The sequence below is a fragment of the Camelus dromedarius genome, chromosome 15, assembly GCF_036321535.1.
Source record: "Camelus dromedarius isolate mCamDro1 chromosome 15, mCamDro1.pat, whole genome shotgun sequence".
In the NCBI taxonomy this organism is placed as follows: Eukaryota; Metazoa; Chordata; class Mammalia; order Artiodactyla; family Camelidae; genus Camelus; species Camelus dromedarius.
In genome coordinates, this window is record NC_087450.1 from 53,266,228 (window position 1) to 53,278,453 (window position 12,226).

A 12,226-nucleotide genomic window follows, 5' to 3' on the forward strand; every position below is an offset into this window, starting at 1 on the left:
CTAGTGAGGAACTGAATACCCTTCCTACCAGCCAGAAATTTGGTGGTTAATCAGAGTTCTCTTGGCAGGATGGTAAAGAAGAGCTCAGCTGTCACATTCATGAAACCTGGTGAATATTTGCCATCTGATTTCATGCATGTCATTGAGGAGACAGCATTTCTAGGTGTTTGCTGTTTGAAAGGTCTGTAGGATAATTAGTCATCACAAAGTAAGTGATTGATTAATACTATATAATATTGATTACAATTTTTAAACTATTCATATTAAGTACATTTATCTATCAGTTGCCAAAATCCTAGTTTTTACTACTGGGAACCCTCACCCCCACTGATTAGACCTACATGGTTCTTCCTACACAGTAAATAGGGAGGTCTTGGCCATTCTATCTGCTCCAACTTAAAAGTCAAACTCCAAAGAAGGGAGATTTTTCCGCCCTGGTCACGTCAAGTTCCTGGGGCTGTATTTTTACTACTCTAGCCCTTCTCTTGCCTGTTGTCTCAGAATTTAGTCTAGAAACTGTCTTTTAGGCAGAAAGTTTTTGTAAACTCACTTAAGATGGTCTTTTGTCTATGAAATCTTCCAGTCTCTTCCATCAGATTGCCCATTTCCAGATTCCTCTTTCTCTCTGTTTACTTTCTGTTCATTTTAAATTATCTCTTTAAACTTTCTGTTTGTTTCAAATTGTCCTTGTTTGCCCCATGACAGGCTTTTTCTCAAGTCAGGAGCTATATTTTATTAACATTTTCTAAGCCACCCAAGAGCTAAAGTCTTCAATGTTGTGACTTGAGGACCAGTAGTTCTACAATGCTTCTTATACCTTGAAGAAGCTTGTCTCTAGAAAATATCAAAAGTACTTGGAGGAGGCTACAAAGTCATTTTCTTCCAAATTTCAATAGATTTGAAAGGATTTTTTTTCTTCCTTTTGTGTGATATAAATAATGCAATCACTAGGGGAGAGGTTATATATGTGAATGCAATTGGAGAGGACGAAAGGGGAGGGAGCCCTAGGCTGAACCAGGGGAGTATTTACTGTCTCCATAATGCGTCATGGGCATTTCGAGTCTTATGATACTGCCTTTATGCACACCCTCTTCCTCACTGTCTATCTGAAGTTTACCTGGGCATTAAGGGCCAGGTCATACTCCACGTCCTCCATGAAGCTTTCCATAACTAACCCACTTAATGCTAATCCTCTCTTTTTGGTTCCTAATACATTTAATTTACTTGATGCTAAATATAGGCCACTGCACACTACTTTAAATTATGAGTTTGCTTTGTCCACTAGATGTTTCAGTTCCTGAGGGCAGAAAATGTGTCCTTTAGAGGGGCGAGCTTGACATAAGCCAGTGGCCAATAGAAGCTTCCTGCAAAGGGAAAACTTCCAGGTCCTGAAACCTGAGTCTGCTGAAATGAGACCCTGAGAATTCATTCCTACAGCTCACAGCCATCCACAGCCACAAATTATCTGCTCCTCTGACTGGTCAATTTATTCCTGGAGGAAATGTTTACCTACCTGTCAGGATATTTTTAACCTCTGTGGATGCAGAGAGCTTGCAGCTTGCTGCTGAGCTGCCAGGAGTCCAGCTGAGAAATCAGGCTGTTGTCTTGATCAAAAGTCAGAGTCAGCTGGTTCTGGCAAGGGCAGGCATGCTAGTTGGAGGAAATTTTACTCGGTCTGGTACTAGGCTGCTGCTCCGTCAGAATGGTGAATGTGAGACAGGGGCAGAAGGGCAAGAGAAGCGGCGTTTCCAATAACTAGAACAATGAGTTCAGTACCTAGGACAGCAACCTAGGGATGTTGCCCAGGCCATCCACAGCCATGTACACTGGAATACCTAAGCCCTATTATTTGGTTCAGCTTTGTCTCGAGAACTCTGATTATCAAAGATAATATGTTCCTCATAAAATTAAAGTTTCTAGGTAGCTGGAAAAGCATTTTTCTTTATATTGGGACTTCTGTGTATCACATAATATGGGCAGAAAGTAGTTTTGGAAAAGACCATGTATCATCTTGGGTTTTCATATTCACAGTATTTTTAGATTCAAGACAAACTCATAAAAATGAATTTTCCTTCTTCTTTACCCTACTCCTCCAGCTGATTATTAAGGCCCAAGAAATACCCTCTCTAAAGAGCTCTCGAAATCTATTAGATTCACCCCAGGTCATGTTGCTTTATTTACCTCAAGTTTCATCATGTCTTCCTTAGAAGATCATCACTCAGCCTTTACTTCCTCCCTCCTCTAGTCCATTCTCCATACATCCAACACTCACCTTTCTGTGACTTGTCTCTGAAATATATACTTGGAGATGTTACCTGGTGTTCTATGAAAGAAAAAATCAATTTTCAAGTACTTGTGAAACAAGGTTAAACAGATTATTTTATTTACTTACTCTTTTTACTACTAGAATTTTTTATTCATTGTAAATCTCCACAGAAGGGTAAAGCATATGATATGTAGCAATTCTCAAATGTATTTGTCTGCAGAACTCTTATATTTCCCAGAACATCTATGATTTCTCGTGCTCTTTAGCATTCTGCATAAACACTGTTTATACAAACCCAATAGGTTAATTTTCCCATCTCACTCCTCTTCTACCAAATTTGCATCCCATTTCCCCATGCTATAAAAAAATGTTCACAGTTTTCTGGCATAACATCTATTTTTTCATATTTATAACATTGCTAATAATGCTGTTCCTTCTGCCTGAAATTCTGTTTCTCTTCATTTGTCTTATGAAATCCTATTCATCTTTGAAGACATTGCTCAAATGGCTCTTCTTCTTTGAATCTTTCCATACTTTACCCAAGCAGAGTTCTTCTATCCTGCATACTCTCATGTTCCTATCTCTCTCTCCCTCCTAATATATAGATATTCATCATAATATTTTGCATTTATGTGTTTGTTTATCTCTTTCTCACTGGAAAATGGATGCCTTGAAGGCAAAATCTGTATCTAGGGCATCTCTCTATTCCCATCACCTAGTGGAATGTCTAGCCCTCAATATGTGCTCAGGGCATATTTAAATGAATTCCTTCATCTTACCAAAGGCTAAAGTCCAGACTATGCCAAGACTCAAAGCAGGGTGGTCTCCTATGCTTTGCACAAATGCAGCTCTGCCTGATGGTTTCCTGGTTGGGATTTTACTTTGCCAAGAGCTCTGGTCCAGGGCCACCATGTATGGTTTGAGATAGGTGCATGGCAATGAGGGATGTACTCTGGTCTTTGTTCTGCTCTCCAAGCCCATGATCCTGGCACGGGCTGTGCCAGCCTGGAAGAAGGAGCATTTTCCATATCATCACAGTAGTAAGTGTGAGCCCTGAGAGCCATGCTTGTTCATTAAGTCTATACAATTCTTTTGATTTTTTTTTTGTAGTTTGCCTTTTCATAGAAAACAGTACATTTTATCCACATTTTTAAATATTTGACAAAACCTTTTACAAATTATTCATTATTTCATAATTTTCTCTTTACCCGTGGTTATAGCTCCTTTTTATACAGCTTCCCTTTACCTGTGGTTAAGGAAGTACTCCTTCCTTAACATTAACATTTTTGAATTTACGTTTCATATTTTTTTTACCTTGGTTAGACAAATACATGATTTACCTGTCCATGTGTATGTACACATGTTTGTACACGTGTGTGCATGTGCGTGTTGTAAGACACAGTTGTTGAATAGCAGTTCATGGTTTAAGAGAGAGAGGGACACTTGAAGTCCAGATAGCAAACTAGGTTTTCATTCAGTCACATGACTTTCTAAGTGTGTGATCTTGGGTGACTTGATCTGTGCCTCAATTTATCACCTGTGAAATTATGTCAATTATAAAAAAGGGGCAACGGTCCTTGCTCATAGCAACCAATAAGTAATTGTCAATTGTATTTATTGCCTATAGTACTACTTTTTATCTTCATCATTTCCCGCTTTCTTAGTAAATGTCCTCATTTTATTTACTAACTTTCTTATTTCTTATTTTTATAATGTCTTATGTGGACTACTGAATTTTTTTTTCCCTCTATTGATGGAAAAACTTTCAGGAAATGAATTTTTCTATGATAAAGCATTTAACTTCCCTCATTATCTTTTTTACTAGATTATTTTATGCTCTGAGTATAATTTTTCATCCATTTATGCATAATTTAGGAGTGATTTTAAATATCTAAAGAGTTGAGGATTTTATTGAGTTTTTCACTCCATTTTTTTGTCATTAACGTTAGTATTACTGTATCATCATCAGGATGTCTTGCTGCCATTTTGGAGCTCACCAAGGCTTTCTTTGGAACCTAGTATCTTAGTTTGAATCCACTCCTAAAAGCAGAACCTACAACTAGGACTTAAGCACAGGTAATTTATTTGGATGAACCCAGGGAACAGGGACAGGCGAGCAGACAGGAAGAGACAGGGCGGGAGGAGGACCTAATAACAGATGTCCTGTTGAGCAAGGCACTTCTGTGGGCAAGTAGGGCCCAGTCCTCCTGAAAACTCTCTAAGAAATTGTGTAGAAACTCCTACTTACCACCTCCTTGAAGTACGGGATGCCAGAGTCCATGTACAGTTTGCTAGCCCCCAGGGGCTGAGCAAGCTTCCTTGACTTCAGAGAAAGCCAGGAAACGGAAAAATGGAGACAGATAGTCTAACCCCTGGCAGGCCACTGACAACACACATGGGGACTGCCCACCGCAGATGCTGCTGGCGTCATGGACAGGCAGGTCCAGGGAGTCTTGTGTGGGACCCCATCTTGTATGTTACACATAAAATCACCTCCACTTGTAAAGTGTGCCAGTGAGAAGGATTTATTTTTTTAAGGCTCTTTGGGGTATAATTTCCAGTCTTTGCTTTTAAATTTGTACCAAGGAGTAGTTCAGTTCTTCACAAGGCAGACAACTCTATTCAGGGATATTTGAGAGTGATTGCCATTTCAAAAGAAATGGAGGTGCAGAGATATAGAGCCTTCTCATTTATCAAATGGTAAGTAATTGCTCATATTTTCTTGACCAAGAGTTTCTTCACCTCAAACTGAAATTTGAAAAGTAAATAATTTTCTCATACCAATTAAGAAGAGATAGAAAAGATGCAATCTGAAATATTAGCATTAATAATTTACTGGAAATATGTTTTTCCTATTATTACAAATAGTAACACAGATTTTATAGAGTAACTTCTTATCTAGATAGAAATAATAACCCTGTAAGAATTTATATTTGTAATATTATATGATGTAAGGAGAAAACTTGGGTGCCTCTCCTTAATTAAGAGACTTGTAATTTTTTTTCCTTTGGTTTCTATATAGCTTGTTATTATATACTCTATACAACTTTGGAAAACCCATCCCCAAAGGATTTTGGATTGTCCCATGATAAAGTCAGCATAAAATTAACTGTGGCAAGCAAAGAACATACATTTATAAAAACAGAAAGGGGGGCTAAGTCGAGTACATAAAGAACATCTAAAAATATTTAGGACAGATGATGGATTAACACTGCTACTGGTAATTGGGGATCTTATGTAATGTAAGATGTTACAGATGGTAGAAATTATAGATATGAAAGGACTCACTTTGACAGACTTTGCCAGTGTTTTTAATAAAAGTCCCATTCCAGCCTTAGACAGAGTTGGGTTGTTTGAGAAGCAACCATGCATGGCATGTTGACTTAAACTACCTGTTGTTAACTCATTTTGTAACCTCAAGATAGAGAGACTGGACCTGTGCAATTATAGTTTCCCATGTATGATTCTTTCAAACTGTTGTCAAATTAGCATCTCTGAATTTTTCTGGTGATAAGTGAAGCCCATTGACCCAGGGATAAAGGGGAGGAAGTTCTCAGTGAAAACATCCTTCATTTCTTGCCCAGAACTCAGTTACTTTTTTTCTAATTTCTCACTTATGGAATTAAAGAGTATAAGACCATGTGCTAATTGCCAAGGACATGGTTATGAAAGTTGGAAGGTTACATTCTAGTGGGGGGACATAAATATAATTCAACCTGATAATTACGATAATAGAGATAAACACAAAGTCACATAATAGGAAGGATGTGGGAAACCTAGCCTAGCCTGGTTGGGCTGGGGAAGCAGAGGAGTAAAGGAGGTCATCCTGGAGAAGACAGCTGAGCTTTGAAGACCAGAGGAAGACATCCAGAGGGGCAAGAAGGAGCGGGTAACTGTTTGAGATAGAAGTAGCATCATTTGCAAAGGCAAGGAGCCATAACACCATCAGGGCCTTTATATGAATGGAGCACATGAGTTGTTTTTTTTTTTTTCCCCTGGAAGTGAGAGATAAAAGATGGGAACCCAATGAGAGGTGAGGCCAGACAGGAAACTGAGAGGCTATGACAGTGATGGAAAGATATGGAAATACCTCAGACTGAGATCACTCTGACTGCTGTGTGGGAGACAGACACCCAGTCCTCCTCATTCTTTCACTCCATGTTCAACCTAACACAGTCATTGGCATCTACACTGAAGCAATTCATCCAAAGATGTCAGATAATACCTATAATGCTGCCATTAAAGCAATATCCTTGTAGATGACTTTTTTATCCTTAATCAAATGCCAAGTGCTTTCAGCCCCGAGTGTTTCTTCCTCTGAATGTGCCACGGTTGAGCGCTGGCGTTGGTGATCATCTGTGCATGCAGAAATGTTTACTGAGTTCCCTCCATTGTCCTGGGTCCTTCCAGCTCTGACACTTGATAGTGTGTGTGTTACAGTAACTATAGTGAGGGCATCGAATGAATGGATGAACAGAACAAAGACAGAATGTTATCCTTTTGAACCATTTTTATTTTCAGGGTTTCATTTGTAAACTATGGAGCATACCATATTTATTTAACTTAATCTATCAGGATGACACTTCATTACATTAAGAAATTCTAATTAACTAATGAAGATTTCATCGTCTACTCTTTTTATGTTCATGTTAGGGCAGGCCATTTTGATGACAACTTTTATAGCTGTAATTAAATATTTCTAATAGATTTAGTTAAAATTTGCAAATAATCAGGCATATTTCATCTTTATCTTATTATTCATGGCATATCCAATTTAGCCCTGTGGCAGTCACCCAGCTTTCCATGTCTTCTCTTATTTCTTTTTACAAGTCTGTGCTTTACTTAAGAAAAAAGCTGGAGGTACTGATAGATCAGGGTTGTAATATCCATAAAATTTAGCAATGGATCCATGAACAAAGAAAGCCCTCCTTTCCCTGTTGTGGTTGTGTAGTAAGGCAACCCCAAGTGACCACCACACATCTGTATCTCACAAGTTAATCAGCATAAATCCAGAGAGCGACAGCTTGGCATGTGTCCCTGGGTTCTACGCCATTCAGAAATGCCGCTTCATGGCCTCCTTAGGGCCATTCTGCTGACGTCTGCACACCGCAGGGGTGAGGGGCTTATATCCCCAAAGGAACACTGGACAATTAAATACTTGACGTTGATTTTTAATCCATTCTTTATACTCAACTAAAACGTCTTGTTTTTACCTTATATTCATTTGACTCTGGATCTGCTTTTTGGATCTTCATTCATGTATTCAAACATGTATTTACTGTCCTTTACATTCCTTTGGAAGGAATGGAATGGATAGAAACTGTAGCCAAACAAAGCGAGTTTTCCCCCTGTCCTCAGAGGTCCGAGGACACTGACTAAGCCCTTCCTGCGTTCCTCTTCTTTCCCCCATTTCTCAGCTCTCCTTCATGTGTGGCCTGTTGCCCAGTTCCATAACCTCCTTGGTCTTTTCCCTTCAGTTTATGATGGTGACCCACCTACCAGAGAAGGCTGAATCTCTGCCTGTTTTCTGCAGTCTCCATCACCACTTGCCTCCATCAGAAAACTTCCTATACGACTAAAGATGTAAATCAGATCATCCAAGGCAAGAACAGAAGGAAGGTCAGCTAGACTTTTCGGCCCCAACTTCCCACTGAGTCACTCTCCCATGAAGCTTCTTCAACCGTCTTGGACTGGAGAGCAGCTTAGCTTCCAGAGGGAGGCTCTGGCATCAGACTGCAACAGATCTGAACACACCACTATCTGGAGACAGATACAACACAGATCCACCTCTTTGGGTTACAGGCATGTAGCTCCTTTAGTGACATTTTTGACCAACCTACCACTATAAATGCTCAGAAGGCTAAGGTGAGGTAATGCTATGAACATCAGTGTCCAAAAGGCAGAACGAAGATTCTTCCCTCCACGCTGACTGTACGCGGGTAGCCTCTTCTGAGAGGACTGCTGTGCCTTGTCACAATGTATTACTGTGATTGTCTGCCACTGGGATGAGTGTTGGCCAAACTTCTGGGGGTAGGAACAGAATCTCTCCCAAAAAGTGCAGACTGTTCCCATCCAGCCACCCCAAGAAAGAGGTCGATGCCTCAGACAAGAATCTAGAACCAACGAGGAGGTTAACTTGCAGCCGGGGTGATTCCTACTCTGTGGAGCCTGCATGCTCTTGGACCAGACATTGATGATGGTCAATGTCCAGGTGTGTGGGCTCCTGAGGGTAAAGGGCAAAATTCATGCCTGCCACATGTTGGGATCTGGACAGGAGGTACAGCAGCCCTGGGCACAGGCTGAGGATGCTGAGGTCATAGGGTGTAAGTTACACTTTGGGAGTCAATGCCCTGTTGGGTTTTAGAGGGGCCCTAAGTATCCATGGGACATTTGTCAAACTCCACAGATCTCATGATCCCTGATCTGTGGCCATGCTTTCCGTCTTGATCTGAAAGCCTGCCTCTCCCTCTCGCTTACCGCTCCTGTCTTGCCCTCTTCAAACTTTGGTATCCCTCCAGTTCTAATAGCCCTTTCCTTCCTTCCAAGAAACTGCTTCTCTCTCCTACAGCCCGTAAGGGTTTCTTTCCCCTGAGCACCGCAGCTCTGACTGTTTCTGCTGCTTGTTTTCCTTCTCTTCCAAGGTGGCTGCCATCCTGATAAATTGGTTTTGATTCACTTTCACATAGATCTAGGTGATTTTCTCCCCAGCAGAGTTGTGGTCTTTTGGAGGGTAGAGATGAGACCAGACGTTTTCTGCATCTCTTCGCCGTACATACCCTACCTCTCCTGCTCACTCACAGTTCCCACGTAAGTGATTAGAGCCACCAGGGGACGCTTGAGCTAACGCTATCTGGCATGTCTAGTCACACCAGTGGATTCGGTCCACGCATGGTTATCGCCTACCCTCCTTGGTTGAACACCAATAAGATCCATTCCCACTCACGTTCCCCAGGTTTCCTCCAATGTATTAATGACCACAACTCCCATTCTCCTTGGTGTTAGCTATTTCCACCTGAGCCTTAATATGTGCTCATTTCTGGAGCAGGAATGGATGTGACTCTAACCATGGCAAGAGGGAAAGAATTTAAAGAGACTGATCTTCCACTATTAAGGCATCTACCCCAGGTAAAGTGGTAATAAGGTTTTCAGGTACAGGAAGGTGAGTCTAACTTCAGGGTGCAGGGAGAACAAGATAATCTCAGTGACAAGGGAAATGCAGAGTGACTTGGAGGCTCAAGATTGTCAGTTTTGTCTGGGGCCAATCCTATGTTCTCATTCCTGGTTTTAGTATCCTAATCTTTCCCAATAAATGTCCTAACTTTCCCGTGGGAAACTTGGCAAGATTGAATTCATCTCTTACTGTAATTCAGCAACTCACACAATAAATTTTTTTTTTTATTTTTTGCAATATCAACCCTGCAGCTATAAGAAATAGGAACATATTTTAAGTCCCTCTTGGAAGCTCTCTGCTCCTCAATCTGTGACTTGAGCTGATAGTTAAAGGGCTAGAGTTTGTCGTTTCCTTTCTGTGGTTGCTCGAGTGCATGCAGAAGAATCCTCCCACACCACGGCCCCTATTGTCATCATCGCTGCCACAACCCATGGGCTCCCAAGGCGTGTCCTCAGTTGGCACTTTATCACGTTCAGAGGGCAGCCTGACTAATGGTGATGCCAGTGCGTGCCATGGATTGCTGGCTTCTCACTTCCTATTGGCAGAAAACAGCGCTACACAGACGTTCAGAGGCACAACCAAACCAACCCCGAAACCCCAACCTGGTGTGTCTGTCTCCTGAGACCCTTCCCAGCAACAATGCGGTCTCAGTCAGGGTCGAATCAGGAGACAGAGAGCATGTAGTTATTTAGACAGAGAAAATTTAGTGGATGGAATTATGAATTATAACAGTTATAGTTAATCTATAAAGCAATAAAGATTAAAGTCATTCCCTAGGGTTGATGGAGAGCATCTAAGGAAGAAATAAACTTGGAAGGCAGGGGGCCCTCTCCAAGGATGGGATTCACCTCATTGGAGAAGGTCCCCTTTGTACTCTGCTGGGCGGCAAGGAAGTTCATTGGGTTGCCCCAAGTCAGAGCTGGTGCACAGACACCAGGCTGCGGCTGGTGGGCAGGAAACTGCAGTTGAAGGCGGCCAGCAGGAAATACCCTGTCTAGGTACAGGTAGGTCAGGACAGATGGGCAGGGACCTACGGTTAAGACTGACAATCTGGAAACCTACCATGGTGCCAGCAAGGCTGGAAGACTGACCACCAGAATGCTTCGGGACTCACTGGGAATCTGCCCACAAAGGTGCTCGTGAAAATCAAAGGGAAGTTGTTCACAGAGATGCCACCAAAAGGTGTTTAGGGTAAGCACCAGTGAATGTCTGAAATGTGATGCTGGCAGCAGAATGCGAAGAGGAAGAAGCAGAACCCCAGAATCAGTAGTCCCTTCCTCCTGATGTGTCTCTTCAGCGCCCTCTACTGAGAGAACTAAGCATTGTATGAACTGGCAAAGAGGAACTATTTACAGGGTCCTCCATTGTTGCAGAGGAAACAATGAAAGGTGGCTGGGAGCTCAGGGGCAATAAATTGATATTTGGTCCAATTGCATCAACTATTATGATAATAATTAACATTTTATAGTCTTCACATTTTGTTAAATCACCTTTATATTTATTACCTTATTGCATCTTTCCAATTATTAAATTCACCTGAAGGATAAGGAATTTGAGGCTCAGAGACATCGTTATCCAGAATCCCACAGTTGGTAAACACCAGAGTTGGATTTCAAATGAGATTTGGATGCAGCGTGAATTCTTCATACAGAACTTACTGCCTTCCTGGGGGTGTGGAGGGCAGGGGGTGCTGAAAGGAAGACTCCGTTGGTAATTTCAGTAGATTCATATTTATCCAACACCCACTACCTGCCAGGCACTGAGTCAGGTGCTGGATATGCAGAGGAAATAAAAGAGACATGGTCTCTGCTCTAACGGGACTCATAGTCTAGAACAAGGATGGCAAACTTCATCTTAAAAGACAAATATAAATAATAATATTTCAGGTTTTGCAGGGTGAAGAAGCAAAATCAAAGATATTAAGGTGCTTACATGGTCATTTACAGTGTAAAAATCATTTTTAACCCATTGGCCAGGTGGGTTGCAATAAAAAGTTTATTATAGTAATAGATAATTTGTTGATCCCTGGTCTAGATAAAGAGATACATTTTTTAATGCATGTATGAATGCAAAGTGTAAAAAAGGCACAAAGGAAAAGAAATGGTTCTATGAGAGAAGTAAGGAGAGGTCGAGGGAGGTTAATGAAGACTGAGAGTCAAGGAAGTCGTGTCTGAGGAAGGGTTATTTGGACCAGGATGGGAAGGGTGAGTTGTTAGCTGAGCAAAGAGTGGAGTGTGGAACATTCTGCGCAGAGGCAACAGCCCACAGAGGGGCAAGAACTTAATGCATTCAAGAAGCGGTCAAATACACAGGCACGCGCATGCACACAGGGACGCGCACGCGCACGCACAGGAGTGGAGCCGGAGCCCAGAGGGCAAAAGGGAGAGAGGAACATGGAGATTGACGAGGAAGCTGGGGGCCAGGTCATCAGGTCATCTGACCATCCAGGCGCTTGTGAAGAGGCAAGCCAGGAGGGAGTCAGGCCTGGGAGCAATCAGAAGTGGAAGAGAGGGAGGAAGAGGGGAGAGGAGCAAACGCAAGGTCAGAGCCCGATTCAGGATTCAGCAACCACGAGGCCCCTCCTCCGAGACCCCCAGTGGCTGTGAAATGCCGTTATGCGTGTCAGCCTTCAGGAAAGGCCCGCCTCTCGAACCCCCAACCCTCACCAGCACACATTCCTTTCAGGTCTGTACTTTGATGCGTTCAAAGAGAATTCAAACCATCTTTCCATTTCATAATTGAATCTGTTGCACCAGGCCTGATGGAAAGGGCAGGAAAGCAGCCTGACC